Genomic DNA, 15,003 nt, shown 5'->3' with positions numbered 1-15,003 from the left:
TACACGATGTTTATAGGGGAAGCCTTACTGGGGCCCATTCACCAAAACTAAAAAGGATTTTATACTAGCTTCATTTGGACCTAACAAGGAAGCTTCGGGCAATGCTACAAGAATTAGGAATACATGTACATGCAGTTGTAAGTTGGTGGTCAAACTGTTTGCACTGAAAATTATCTGTTTATGCAGTCCAGTTATTTAAACCGTTTGAGATTTGCTGGAGTTTCAGTGGCAGATTCCGGGGGGGGAGGGGTGTCCGAACCACTTGGAAAATTTAGATAATTTTGTGCAAAATTGGTAAAAATGAGAAAATGGTAGCCTGCTCCCCCTTTTTTTGTAATACCCTTTTACTAAATATCTGGATCCCCTCCTGGTGTTTCACAAGTAATATGAAGGAAACAGTACTGCATATGCATAAGACATAGTTATTTAAGTACCATTCTGTGTGAGAATGAGGCAATGGGTGGCACTTCATTTTCCCCAATTTAGTCATTATTGCCTAAAATATATTCAGTACATCTAGAAAACAACTGAAAAGCTATTTAAATTCACCCTGAAGCATCTATGATGTAGATGTTTTGACTGCTTATATAGGGAAAGAATGCGTGAAAATTTTCCCGCCATTTTCCGTAGTGCATTTAAAAAAAATTCGACCTATCAATATCTTAAAAAGGCAACTTTTACAAACACTTTGATGGTTATTTGTGGTGGTTTTTTTTCAGGTTTTAATATTTGTTTAATGCTATAAAATCTCTGCGTTTTTTCCCTTCATGTGCCACACCTATTTGCCCGATTCTTAGACGGAGAAGTACTTAAGTGCTTTAAATTGGTGATGGGGTTTTACGGTCTTGACTATCCTCGCACTACCGCCTTTTAAGTGGTTCTTATACAAGCGTTATGTATACTTTAAACAAGTTAAGGATGTTCTTGTTATGTTCTGTTGTGGAGGTATTTAGGTGTCGACATAAAGACAAAGGATTTTGCATTGTTTATTCAGGAACCATGTTTGATTATCTATTACAAAAAACGAATACGGAATAGACATGAAATTACAATGTAGTATATAAAGAAAGATAACTCCAAATCTTATAATGACAATTACTTGGATATTACATTCCTCCCTTTCTTTGGATTTAGAATCAATATTAATAAAATAAATCTTGAAATAAAAATACTAAAATTTTAGAAACGGAAATGTATATGTATATTAAAATGACTAGAAACTCTTCTCTTTGACTAGATTATCAATTATACAAATAAATAAAATGACAAAATTAATGTAATGATTCTGATGAATAAATGCATAAACAAATTGAATTGAAATTAAAATTTCTTTTTGCAAATTCCAAATACTTCTTACTAAACTTCACAAGTCTATAGTGTTCAGGTAAGCAAATGTTTTAAGGACCGATTCAAATAATTGATTGTCTATCATATTAAAATTGCAAGACTGAAATAATTAACTGTTCATTAAAGTTTAGGAATCATTCATATGTTCATCATGTTCATAGTTTATCAAGTTCCAAAAGTTTTGTTTCATACATGTCATAATTCAAGTTAAAATGTTAAACAGCTTTTTTTTCTTTGGTTTTCACATAAAACCTCTAATCTAATTTTGAATCACTAAACTATTTATGATGCATTAATAAGCAAATATACAATGCACTAATAAATTTCATATTCTAGGGGACTATTATGCCCCATAACATTTTTCAACACGTTCATTATTCCACATGAATGAATATTTGAATTTCTATCTGAATAAGATATAGGGGATTATTATGCCCCTCACTTTACATTTATCTCACATAATCTTGAAGATAAGCCGGTGGTTTATGTATACGTTTCGGACGGCTTTGAATTGGAGTATATGTAGTAGCAGTGTTGTTTGATTCACTCTTCTCCTGTGGATGAGTAATATTGAATTCTTCTTCTTCATCCATGTTATCAGATAGTTAAGCCTTGTGAGTAGTTTTCTTGAAGAAAGATGTATTCCTCGTTGTATTTTTTCCATTATAATCTGTAACAGTTATCATAGTTCCTTTTTCTTAATAACGGTTCGTGGTGTTGGGTCAAATGACGGAGTAATTTTGTTTTTCTTTACTTCGTTTCTAACTAAGACATTGTCGCCTTCTTGGATGTCGTTTGGTTTAGCTTTATTTCGTAGATCGGCAAGTTCTTTCATTCTGGTCTTTGCATTTTCATCATTTTGACGGGAAAATTAATCTATTTCTGTTTTTTTTTATTTCAAAACGCTTGGGAGTTTTGTGTTTGACTCTCTTCCAAAACGAAGTTTGAATGGTGTTATTCCTGTAGAACTATGAGGTGTGTTGCGGTATTGTCGCAAAAATTTATACATTGATTGTTTCCAACATCGTCTTTCTATTTCTGCTGCTTTAATGTTTTTCATAAGCGGTTTATTGAAAGATTCGGCTTGTGCATTTGATCGTGGCCATCTAGGTGTGATTCTTCTGCGAGCAAATCCTGTATTTTCAGCATATTCTCGAAATTCATGCGAACTGAATGGACTACCATTGTCAGTTTTAATGACCTTAGGGATACCATATGCTGCAAGCACTTTGTCTAATACCGATATAACAGTATGTCCAGACAGAGATCGGATTGCCTCAACAAAAGGATATCTTAAGTATATGTCAGTTATAACAAATAAGAAATCTCCAGAAGGTATTGGGCCACAAAAGTCTGCGCTGAGTGCAGTCCATGGTTCTCCTGGCATTTCTGACATCTTGAGTGGTTCCATCAGTTTAGAACGTGTAATAGCTTGACATGCTATACAGTCTTTGATTAGTGAGTCTACATGGTCATTTATACCAGGAAACCAAACTTTTGAGCGGATAAAAGCCTTCGTCTTTGTTGGTCCTTGATGTCCCTCATGCGCAAGACTAACAGCACGGTCACGTAGTGAAATTGGCATTACAATTCTATTGTCTCTGAGAAAAATGTTTTCATCATGACTGACTAGTTCATCTTGTATACTGCGATACACTTGAAGTTCTTGAATGTCTATATCTGGGTCTTGCAGTTTCTTAAATTCATACCACTTTCCAGTTCGTGTCCATTCGATAGCCTTTTGTAATGTCCTATCAGTCATACTTGCATGTTTGACTTCACTTAGTGTCATTGCTTTCGGAATTGCCTGATTTGCGATAAAGTTAACATATTGTTCAGCTACTTTTTCTTCGTGTGATCGCTTTTTGTCATTTAGTCATTTACTGCAACAGGATGGCGAGACATGTAGTCTGCTGGATTGTCACTTCCAGGCTGATATTTAATAGTTAGCTTGTAGGGTTGCAACCGTAAACCCCATCGTTCTATTCTTAGTGGCATTTTGGCTTTCTGCCATATTCTTGCTAGTGGCTTATGATCTGTTGTGATGTTAACATTTCTTGCCCCTCGAATAAAAGTATCGAAGTGTTCGCAAGCCCATACTATAGTCAGAGCTTCCCTTTCCGTCTGACTATATCTGGACTCTACGTCAGACTGGCGTATGCAATTGTCTTTTGGTCTTGTGAGATGATAGCTCCGAGTCCCACTGGACTAGCATCGACTAAAATATCTGTTTGCAGTGATGGGTTGAAATATGTCATTACTGTCTGACTTGACAACTCATTTTTCAGATTCTTGAATGCATCCTCCTGTTCAGAAGTCCATTACCAGCTTACATTATGTCTTGTTAACCTTCGCAATGGTTCGCAAATGGATGCATAGTGTCTAATAAATCTGGACGAGTAATTTGTCATACCGAGAAAACTCCTAAGTTCTGAAACTGATGTTGGCGGTGCTGCGTCTTTGATTGCCTGTACCGTGTTTGGATCAGGTGAGATTCCTTCTTTTGAGAACATTACTCCGAAGAATATTACTTTATTCTTGTTGAATACACACTTGTCTTTGTTAACAGTAAAACCATATATCTGCAGTGCTTGTAATGTGTTGTTTAGGACTCGGTCATGTTCCTCCCGAGACTTTCCATATATTATAATGTCATTAGAAATGTTCTTTGCATTTTGTATGTTTGAATGACACCACGGATTGTCTCTGAAGCTGAGGAGAAACCAAAACTTAGTCTCTTGTATTTGAACAGGCCTAAGTGTGTGCTGAAAGTAGTTATGTACCTAGAAGGTTCATCTAGCTCCAGCTGATGATAACCCGCTTTTAAATCTATTTTACTGAAGACGGAAACGTTTGCGTTTTGTTTCAACTTCTAGCTTGCATGCACCTGCAACTTCAAGTTGCTTATCATCTCCATAGGGCAAAAGTTTTGTGTCACTTTTGTTGAGTTTTGGAGACCCAATGTTTTTGTGTGTCTTGACATCTAAAATATTGACTGTCGCACCCGTGTCAATCAGCATTCACATGTATTTGCATTAACTTTTATTTTAACAAAGGGTGATTTCTGAACTGAACAAACTGACATTACTTCCTTTATGCTGTATGAGTACTCTTCATCTGAACTATCTGTGATTTGAAATGTCTCTCTTTTGGTCGATTTAGTTTGAATTTCGTTAATGTGTTGTTGTTTTGTAGTCTGTTTACCTGTGTACTTGTTTTGGTTGCTGCGACATACTTTGGCAAAGTGATTTTGTTTGTGACATGCGTTACAGGTTTTGCCACTGGCTGGACAAGGTCCATTTTTTGTGCGGGTAATGTCCACCACAGTTTCTGCATTGTGTTGACCTTCTTGGGCGCTTAGGATAGTATCGTACTGATGTATGTTCCCCTTTCTTCTGTTTGGAATTTGATTTTGTTTTATTTACATTTGTAACTTTATTTACTGATTCTCTTTCCATCTCTGTGGCCTGTGCATCAGCCATTTCGAGAGTTCCGCCTAGTGTTAGTACGTCATTTAGTGTTTTGTCAGGCTCTCGTCAGCCTCTTCTGCGTAATCTATTTGATTTGCAGTTTTGAATGACTTGTGACAAGATTTCATTGTCAACATTTGTGAATTCACAGGTTTTAGCTAGTTTTCTTAGCTCGGTGACGAATTCATCAAGTGATTGACCTTCTTTCTGTTTGTATGAACGGAATTTGTAAACCTCCATTTGTGTGTTCTTCTTTGGTTCAAAGTATTTTGTCAACACCTGTTTTGTTGGTGTATATGTGGCCTCAGTTTCCCTTTTTTCTGCAACATAAATGTCATGAACCCCTTCACCAGCATAGTGGAGCAGTAGGGCACGCTTACAATCATCATTTTCAATTTTCAAACCAACAAATACATTTTCAAGGCGAGAGACCCATCGTTCCCACCTGGGACTTGTATTGGACTTGTCACTGGCATAATCAAACGTTGGATAAGGTGGAAGACTACCTTCCATTGTTACTTATTGCTTGAGGTTCTGTTTTCAACTCGTCGGCAATGTTATGTTCTGTTGTGGGGGTATTTAGGTGTCGACATAAAGACAAAGCATCTTGCATTGTTTATTCAGGAACCATGCTTAATTATCTATTACAAAAAACGAATACAGAATAGACATTAAATTAAAATGTAGTATATAAAGAACGATAACTCCAAATCTTATAATGACAATTACTTGGATATTACATTCCTCCCTTTCTTTGGATTTAGAATCAATATTAATAAAATAAATCTTGAAATAAAAATATTAAACTGAAATGTATATGTATATTAAAATGACTAGAAACTCTTTTCTTTGACTAGATTATCAATTACACAAATAAATAAAATGACAAAAATGAATGTAATGATTTCGATGAATAAATGCATAAAAAAAATTGAATTGAAATTAAAATTTAAAAATTCACAAATACTTCTTACTTTGTTATATATGCCACCATTCTGACAAGTTTCAGTTAAATCCAACACATTTTGATCCGGCAAATTGGATTCAAACACACCCACTGTGATCCTTTAACCACCTCCTTATACTAGAAAAAGCCAAAATCTGAAAATGACCACTTATTTAAAAACTTCTCTAACTTTTTTGTAAACAAAGATTTTCTCAAAAACTAAAGTGTTAATTATTCTCCAATCATTATGTTATCAGTAATAAAAGCTGCTTTAACAAAAACACTTATTAGAAAATAAGTATGAATTATCTAATTCTTAATATGGTAAAAATGTTGAAGAAAACACAGCTATAACAAATAAAAGCAATTTTTAAAGTACTTCTTTGATATAAAAAAATTGTATATATAATATACAATAAAATTGTAATAATAAAATAAAGAAATGATACAAAAACCAGAAACAATTCACAAATTGGGGACAAAATGATTATCCCGTGTGTAAATAAATATTTTCACAACAGCTGATTTGACCAAATACCCAAAGGTTCAGGATTTAGAAGTTCACAACTTGTTGGCTTGCTCTACAGGACATCTGCATAATTTGACAATTTTTTTTGGACAAAATGAAATGAAATTGACTTCTTAATGTTTTTTTTTATCATATTTTGATACATTTAGACAGAAAAATGATGAAAAAAGTAAAAAAAAATGCCAAAATTATTTATTTTTTGGAAATAAAATTCAGGAAGGAAAATCAAGAACATGTTTTTAATAAAACCACTAAGAAAATTTCTAAATCAAATATATTGTTTCCATTTCAAAGATTTTGCACACCATATTTGATTTCTATTGAAGTTTCTTTGATCCCCCCTCCACTCAGAGGGGTTATCCCAGAATCCTATTAGAGTTAATTTATCTGATAAAAGAAATAAAAGACTTCAACCTGAGCCTTTTTAAGACTAAACAAACATAAACAGCATCAAACAAATACAATCTAAATTAGCAAAAGAACTGAAAAGTATATAATGTGGCCATTTGAAAGCAAATATCACATCAAAATTTGGTGCCAAGACTGACTGCAAAAATATTCCCAAATGTTTCCTGCTGATAATTCTCCACACAACAAAGGTAAAACTGGTCTGAAGAGGAGGTCATCGCCTAAGAATGCTGGATGGTACAAGAAAAGTCATACTCCATGGTTGAAAGGTCTTGTGTTTGAGAATGCAGTTTCACCAGATGAAGATAATTCAAAAACTTACATCCGAATGAATTTGCAAGGTCACCAACAGGACGATAAGCATGTTGAAGCTGATACAGAAGAACCGCATAACATTGGCAGTGACAGCGTTCCCAGTTTGGAATTGATGATGATCCTGCTGTTGACAATTCTCAGAAGATGATATTGCGACCACTTCACCTGAAAAGAGGCGAGACACAGACAACATTATGTTCAAATTCTCGCATCATTGATGAAGAACAGATGTTTGCTCTGTTTAACTCAGCATACGAGCAACACAGATTAACTCTACGTACCTGCAAGAAGCCTTAGATGGAATCCCATACCATTAAGAAATGGGGTTGTGGTGCTACGTACAAACTTAGATGCAAGAACTGTTGGTTTGTGTCCAATGAAGTAGTGAAGCTCTACAAAGAAATTGAAAACAACAAGCCGGGACCGAATCCGTCAACTTCAAATGTGGGATTGGCATCGGCGGGCTTAGACAGTCCAATAGGAAACAGGAAGACACAAGAGATTTTGGCCCGTTTGAAAGTTCCACCACCTAGCAGAAGTAGCATGCAGAGAAACTCAGAAAGAGTAGCAAAGGAGATGATAGACCTGAATATAGACGACATGAAGGAGAAAACAGAACTAGTAAAAGCTGATAACAAAAATAAGGGAAAACCTGAAAATCTTGTAGATTTGACGATATCCTGGTTCAAGCCGCTCAAGCCGAAAAAAAACCAGGGCTTAACGCTTCTCAGGCACAGATGTTGGAGATAGAGCAAAACACAGACAGAAAATACATAATTGTTGCAGTGTCCCAAAACCTATTATGTTGGAAGGGAGCATGGTTACGAGGACTTGGTTTTGAAGTAGTGTGTCCCGGAGGCCACGAAGGATGTACTGCATCTCACAAAAGATTGGCACCTGTGTCAGAATATGAGATGGGAAAGGATGTAGGAAGCCAACTAGCACTACAGGGTATTTTAATTCGATATGCTACTACTGACGGAGATGCCAAGTCGGCGCAAGGAGTTGAAGGTGCTATCCAAGCCTTAGTACCTTTGTGGGAAGTGCAGAGACTCGCTGACTCGGTGCACCTGAGCCAACATCAGTTTCGTACAGGATTACGTGCCGAGTTTAGTGAGACCATGTTCCACGGTAAAACAAAGATGGAAAATAAAGAATTGAAACAGAAATTTAGCCTTGATTTGAGATGTCGATGTTCGATGATTTTAAACCAACTGATGAATGATCATGAAAGAAACATAGAAAAAATTGGTAAAATGTTACCTGAAATTGTAACTGCTACACTATAGTGCTATGATGGGGACTGCTCATCCTGCTTCAGGGATTCCGTGGTGTGTGGTGGAACAGAAACAAGTAACTGGTGGTTGCGGTCCTACTACTTCAGCTGCTATAACATCACTGTGCTAAAAATGGACAAAACAGACACAAAATTAGTCACTGAACTGGTAAAGATGATACTAAGTGAAGAAGCAATCAATAGTATGAAAATGTATCACACGACGAACAAAACTGAAGGTTTTTACCGTACACTGAGTGTAAGCCTACCTAAAAATGTAACCCATAGCAAAAATATGGAGGGGAGGTTACATTCTGCAGTTTTTGATGCAAAAAAAAATAAATAAAAAATTAAATAAATAAAGACTGCCTTCCCCTAGCCTGGCCTCCCCCTCCCTTAATTTTGTCAAAAATACCTAAATCATTGTCTGCCATCCTGAGGGCTACTAAACATGGTGGCAATGGGGCAATGTGACCAACACATTCCCCTTTTGACACGCATGTCTGCCTACTGTTGTTAAAGCCGTGAGGCTCTAACACCAAATGGGCAACATTAGTGCACCTAGTGTTGTGGCACAAGTGACAAACATCAACTGCAGGTAAATAAGCAGATTGATGCTCTATCATGTATGCTAGCCTGTGCACATAAACTGATTTCCACCCAATGGCACCAGGAAATCTACAATTTATGATCCCATATTTGCCATTGGGTGTATATAATACATTCCCTGTTCTCTCCAAGAGCTGATTTATCTTGTAGCTTTGTTCTGTACTTTTGGTAAAATGTCCCCATTTTGCTAAAATGAACTTTTTCAGAATGGGTGTGTAGGAATTTACCCCTAAACTTCAATTTAAAACCCCCTTTGACAAAAAATATGAAAAAATTAGAAATCTAATCCAATTTCCCCCAAATTAGCCAGAATTTCAGAAAAATAAACTTCTTCTTACATATTTCAGTACCCAAAGGCATTATCTACACAGAAATATACAAAAAATACAAAAATAATCAGTACTGGAGCAATAACAGCTGATTTTATATGAAAACACACTCCTCTATTAGGTACGAGGACACAATTGACCTTTTCTGACCTCACCAAATCACACCCTATATGTATTTTTTTTTATTAATTCAAGACATCTATTCAATTATTTCCATTATTCTTCTTTCAATTGAACCAAAAAAGAATAATAAATTCTAAAGGTAAGGTTGTCTAAATAATTTAAAACAAAAATATCGTATTAAAATAGGAACTATATTCGGGCAGATAATTGTGATCTCGTACCTACAATTACTTGGATATAACAGTTCTTGAGAATTACATAGTTTCTTCCTGGTTCCTATATCATAAAAGGTACAACAACAAACGAACAATATTATTTGTCTGGAGACGTTTTATACAGAAAATAGGGTAAGAATTATTATGAAAAATGTATTGTTTTTGTTTTTCTTTCTTGTGTGCTGGATTTTTTTTCCGTCGGAATTTTCTATTTTCACGGATTCTCTTGTTTTTATTTTAAAAAGTCAGTTTATTCTTTCATCTATATAGATTTTTGTAATAAAGACGTTTTCTTAGCTATTAAAACATCCTCCAAACATTGATAATTTATATCTGTTTTATTTCAGAACTGTTAAATTCGGAAACTATTTTGCAGATTGTTACTTATCTTAAACTTGGTACAAAATGTCTTCCAAAATTTTTTTTCCCATTGTGAGTCTGATATTGCTCGCATTTTGCTGTAATCAGTTTGAGTGTAACGTAATAACGGAGTGTTGGAACACCTGGAGCCGTTGTTCGGGATGGAGTTCTGCAGCAAATGGAATAGCGTGGCAGACTTGCCAACAACGTTGTGTCTGTAAAGGATATAGTTCTGGAAGTTGTGTCCTCCGGCCAACTAGATGTCCTTTAGCTCGGGAGGCATACAGATGTGAATGTAGTGGACGAAGATCAGGGAGTCGACCTCGATGGTGCGGATTATAAAAGACAACCGATGATTTTTGTGTTTATTTCCGTGCTTTATTTACTTTTATAAAATACATGTTTATACTAATGTCGCTTTAAAGAAATAAATTCTCATATTATTATATCGTCGCTTGCTCTAATTTTAGAATTAACTACATTTTGTACTTGTATTAGATTGATTTAAACGTTTAGGTTAAAGTACATGTATTATGTTACTGAGTAATATGATTTATGATATTTAGTTAACTTTACTTTATCTCTATAAAAAACTTCCAAATGACGATATAAGGCATCATTGACGGCCTAACATTTCATTGTAATCTCAGTATGGATTGTTATGTTGATTTTGACCGGATGACTGTTTTCTTCACATTCTATTGCTGAATGTTGTGTATAAATTTATGAGGGACAGAATAGTCCGCGTATCTGAATGAAGTAAACTGCTGAAAGCTAAAAATGGTTTTCCTAGCAAGGATTAATAAGGAGTAAGACCTGTTTTGGAGGAGTTCATAGTGGAACTGGCCAACTCTGAAACAAACTTCACATGATACCTTTGGGCTTCTCTGGGTTTGTGAGTGAATTGTTCTAATTTAAACACCCATAAACTATTCAAAAATATATTTTAATGAAAGTAAAGAGATCAAGCTGCATGTTGTTACCACAAGGGGGCCTCCTCTCTTTTTTTTTTCTACATTCCCTTTAAAAACTAAATCAATAATAAAACTTATTACTACCTCGAAGTAGACATTGGCTGTTAATTCCCTATTTATATATAGGGTATTGTAGAGAAAAAAGTGGTGATGGGGAATAATATCCATTCTGCACATACCTGTGATTATTATTATTTTTTTGTAATTGCCTTATGAGATTTAAAAACTTATCTTACGTTCAAACATGCAAAATCAAAATCATGCCAGCTACACAATTTGTAAAACTGTGAGGCCAGATATTTATAGATAATAAACTAAAAAGAAAAAAAAACAATGTTTGTGAGGTGTCTTCAACCTATGCCAGCATTATAAAATATCATATTCAATATTACAATAGTACATAATTTATGGCTTAATTACAGGTAATTATCAGGTAATAAAAAATAGAAAAAAATCATTTTATTACAAGGATGAATTTTAATTAAAATATAAAAGAAGTTTGTTAAAAAAGAGACTTTAAAAAATGAATATATGAATAAAGTTTGATAAGTTAATGAAGAAATGAAATGAAATCTTATCAAATGTAAATTATATTAAATAAAGAAATATAAATCTAGAAATTAAGGGTAATTATGATATTATTCCTCTAATGATTGTTGATGTTTAAGCTTTTTTATTTTATATTTTATGGTGGCCCATCCATGCTTGGGATGACGTTTTTAGCTATTTTAGCTTTTAAGTAGATGTCTTTGTAAGAATCATGCAAAATCTGAAAAATGTGATGCACCCCAAAAAAGGCTTCATATTTTTATTTCTGTAATTAAGTTGTTTTATGGGTCTTTACTATGAAATGTGTAATTATTCATTCAAATCTGCCTGCTCTTAGGAGATAATCCACATTGAAAATCCAGTAGTATCTATCGTATTTGAGAGCCATTTTCAGAGTTATCTCCCTGAATTTTGAAATCTACAGTGCATTCTACATAAATTTTATCTCCAAAGAGCACGGTTTATATGAAAAAAATCATATGTTAATTTCTGTTTACTATGACATTTCAAACAAAATATCAAAAATAAAAATATGTAGGCTTTTTACCCATGAATCACATTCTGCATGATCCTTAGCTGGAGTGCTACTTAATTTAATTGCAAATTAATTTTAATACTAATTATTTCATGACATGAATCTTGATAATGGTGAACATACCAAGCCATCTTAATGTGTTAAATTAAACTTAAATTAAAATGCAACAAACTTTCAACACAATCATTACAAACTATTGTACATGTACAAATAACATTTGCACCAAAATAAAATGGAAGTAAATGTACAAAATTTACCAAAAAAAGCTTTTAAGCTTTTAAGTAGCTGTCTTTGTAAGAATCATGCAAATTCTGAAAAATATGATGCACCCCAAAAAAGGCTTCATATTTTTATTTTTGTAATTTAGTTGTTTTATGGGTCTATACTATGAAATGTGTAATTATTCATTCGAATCTGCCTGCTCTTAGGAGATAATCCACATTGAAAATCCAGTAGATTATATTGTATTTGAGCGCCATTTACAGAGTTATCTCCCTTAATTTTGAAATCTACAGTGCATTCTATATAATTTTTATCTCCAAAGAGCACGGGTTATATGAAAAATCACATGTTAATTTCTGTTTACTATGACATTTCAAACAAAATATCAAAAATAAAAATATGTAGGCTTTTTACCCATGAATCACATTCTGCATGATCCTTAGATGGAGTGCTACTTAATTTAATTGCATATTAGTTTTAATACCAATTATTTCATAACATGAATCTTGATAATGGTGAACATACCAAGCCATCTTAATGTGTTAGCAAGACACTTTGAATGATGTTCACTTTGTTTGATAATTAAACTGAGTTTGCCGAGCCTATCTCGAACTGTCAGAATGATGGTGAGTATACCAAGCCTGAGTAGGTATAAAGAGACATGTTGTTCCATTTTCACTCATAATTCACTAGTAACAATTATGGCAAATGCTCAGTTAGATATTCGCTTTGTAACAAACAGACTAGGTAACCATCCTTTATTATACAAACTTCAAACACAAAGAGACAAAAACAAATCATGTAAAGTCAACCGGAAATTATACAAAAAGCTGTGGATCCCATATCTATGAAAAAAACTTATGGAAAGTTATCCACTCCCAATCTTTTTGATAATAATTAAGATAATAGTATTGAATAATCCATGCATGACATTTTAGTATATCATTGAATTAATTTTACAGTTAATTGGCTAAGTTAGGGCTACCAAAAAACTATTGTGGAACACATAAAGATATAAAATTATAAGGAAGCAGGTGCAACCTCTGAATTAGAAACAATTCATATTAAAAAAAATCGTAACTGAATACAACAAATCCATTTTCTAATATTAGAAAATCAATTTCTAATATTAAAAAATCATTTTTTAATATTAGAAATTCAACCGAATTTTTTATATTAAAAAGGGTTTTGTGATATTAGAAATCCAATTTGTAATATTAGAAAATGAATTTGTTATATTAAAAAATTTGTTAATATTAGAAATTCACTTAGTAATATTAAAAATTCATTTTCTAATATTACAAATTCCCGATTTAGTAATATTACAAATTATCACATATTTAGTAATATTGAATCTGTAATATTACAAAATTAATTTGTAATATTAAAAAATGAATTTGTAATATTAAAAAATCACTTTGCAATATTGCAAAATCTGTCACATTTTTTAATATTACAAAATGATTTTCAAATATTATATAAAAAAAAAAAACGTAATTGAATACTACAAATCCATTGTGTAATATTAGAAAATCAATTTCTAATATTAAAAATCATTTTTTAATATTAGAAATTAAATTGAATTTTTAATATCAAAAAAGGATCTACAAATAACCCACTGCCCACACATTTAGTATGGATCATTGTAATTCTGTAGAAAGTCCGTCACCTCAAGGAAATTTGACTTATATTTTCTTCTATACAATCTTAATGGTGCAGTTATTCGTTTAATATGTCTTTTGATACTTTGATATCATGCGTTTTCAAAAGTATCTCTTCTATTTGAGTAATTGTGAGATGCATTCTAAAATAGTACTCAATTAAATAGTTTCTACCCATGGCTGTGAACTTCCAGAAAATGGAATTGAATAACAACCAGCTTTTAATTTATAGTTAATAATTTGATATAACAAGTTAGTAATTTGATATAATAAGTAAGTAATTTGATATAACAAGTTAATAATTTGATATAACAAATTAAAAAAAAAAAGAAATACCATGTCCCCAATACGCTTCCGTAAATTTGGTACATGTACCTTGGTTCCCTTGATTACTCTTTCTAGTAGTGGGAACATGAAACTTGGGTTTTTGTAGTTCAACAGATCAAAATTTTACGTTTCAAGAATTTCGTGTGTTTAAATACATGTATGAAGAAATGTGTAAAAAGATTAGTTTTTGTGGTTTCCAATTTGTGAAGTGAACATATCCAAGGGCCGGATCCAGACACTTCGAAAAGGAGGAGTGCCAGCTAAGGTTCCTCACCAAAAGGGTTCATCAGAAAAAAGGGGGAGGGATGCTAGGACATTATTTGCCATTTTTTTGGTCAGTTTTATACATGGAAATGACAACTTTCCAATAGAGAGGAAGGGTGCCAACCTCCGCACCACCCTCCGGATCAGCCATTGTATTCACGGATTGCAACTTTTGTCAGCTTTGAAAACTCTGAGCATTTCATAAGTGTTAAAAATCAGTTTCATGGGTAGTATTTTGTTTTTCTGTCGACTACGAAAATAGTAAAAAAACGTACACCATGAAAATTAACACGTTACATTAAATTACCAACAAAAAAAGTTCATTTAATAAAGCAAAAAGCGAATTACGCCCTTCAAATGATATACAAATTGTTCCATTAAATTAGGATTTAGCTCCACGTATTACAGGACACCAGTAAGTAGAAGGGAATCGTCCCAACTTAATTTGTCAAATTTTGTGGACCTTTTGGAAAAAGACTTACTTAATACAAGTTAAATACGTGCAATTTGTCAACACTCAACATTCGAACTTTTGACTGAAATG

General features: G+C 33.3%; 1 long non-coding RNA gene across 1 annotated transcript in view; it reads left to right on the top strand.

Moving 5' to 3' along the window:
• The first annotated feature begins 9,541 nt into the window (after positions 1-9,541).
• LOC148607335 (uncharacterized) overlaps positions 9,542-15,003 on the top strand; it is an 8,385-nt gene continuing 2,923 nt past the window's right edge. The window contains exons 1-2 of the long non-coding RNA XR_015915057.1: positions 9,542-9,699; positions 9,915-10,822. This is a non-coding gene — a long non-coding RNA (uncharacterized LOC148607335). The remainder of the gene's footprint in view (positions 9,700-9,914; positions 10,823-15,003) is intronic.

Source organism: Perna viridis, chromosome 9, assembly GCF_037379345.1.
Source record: "Perna viridis isolate PV_CMFRI_1.1 ecotype Kerala chromosome 9, ASM3737934v1, whole genome shotgun sequence".
NCBI classification, from domain to species: domain Eukaryota; kingdom Metazoa; phylum Mollusca; class Bivalvia; order Mytilida; family Mytilidae; genus Perna; species Perna viridis.
The sequence above is the reverse complement of the archived record's forward strand: the minus strand, read 5'-3'. Positions and strand labels throughout refer to the sequence as shown.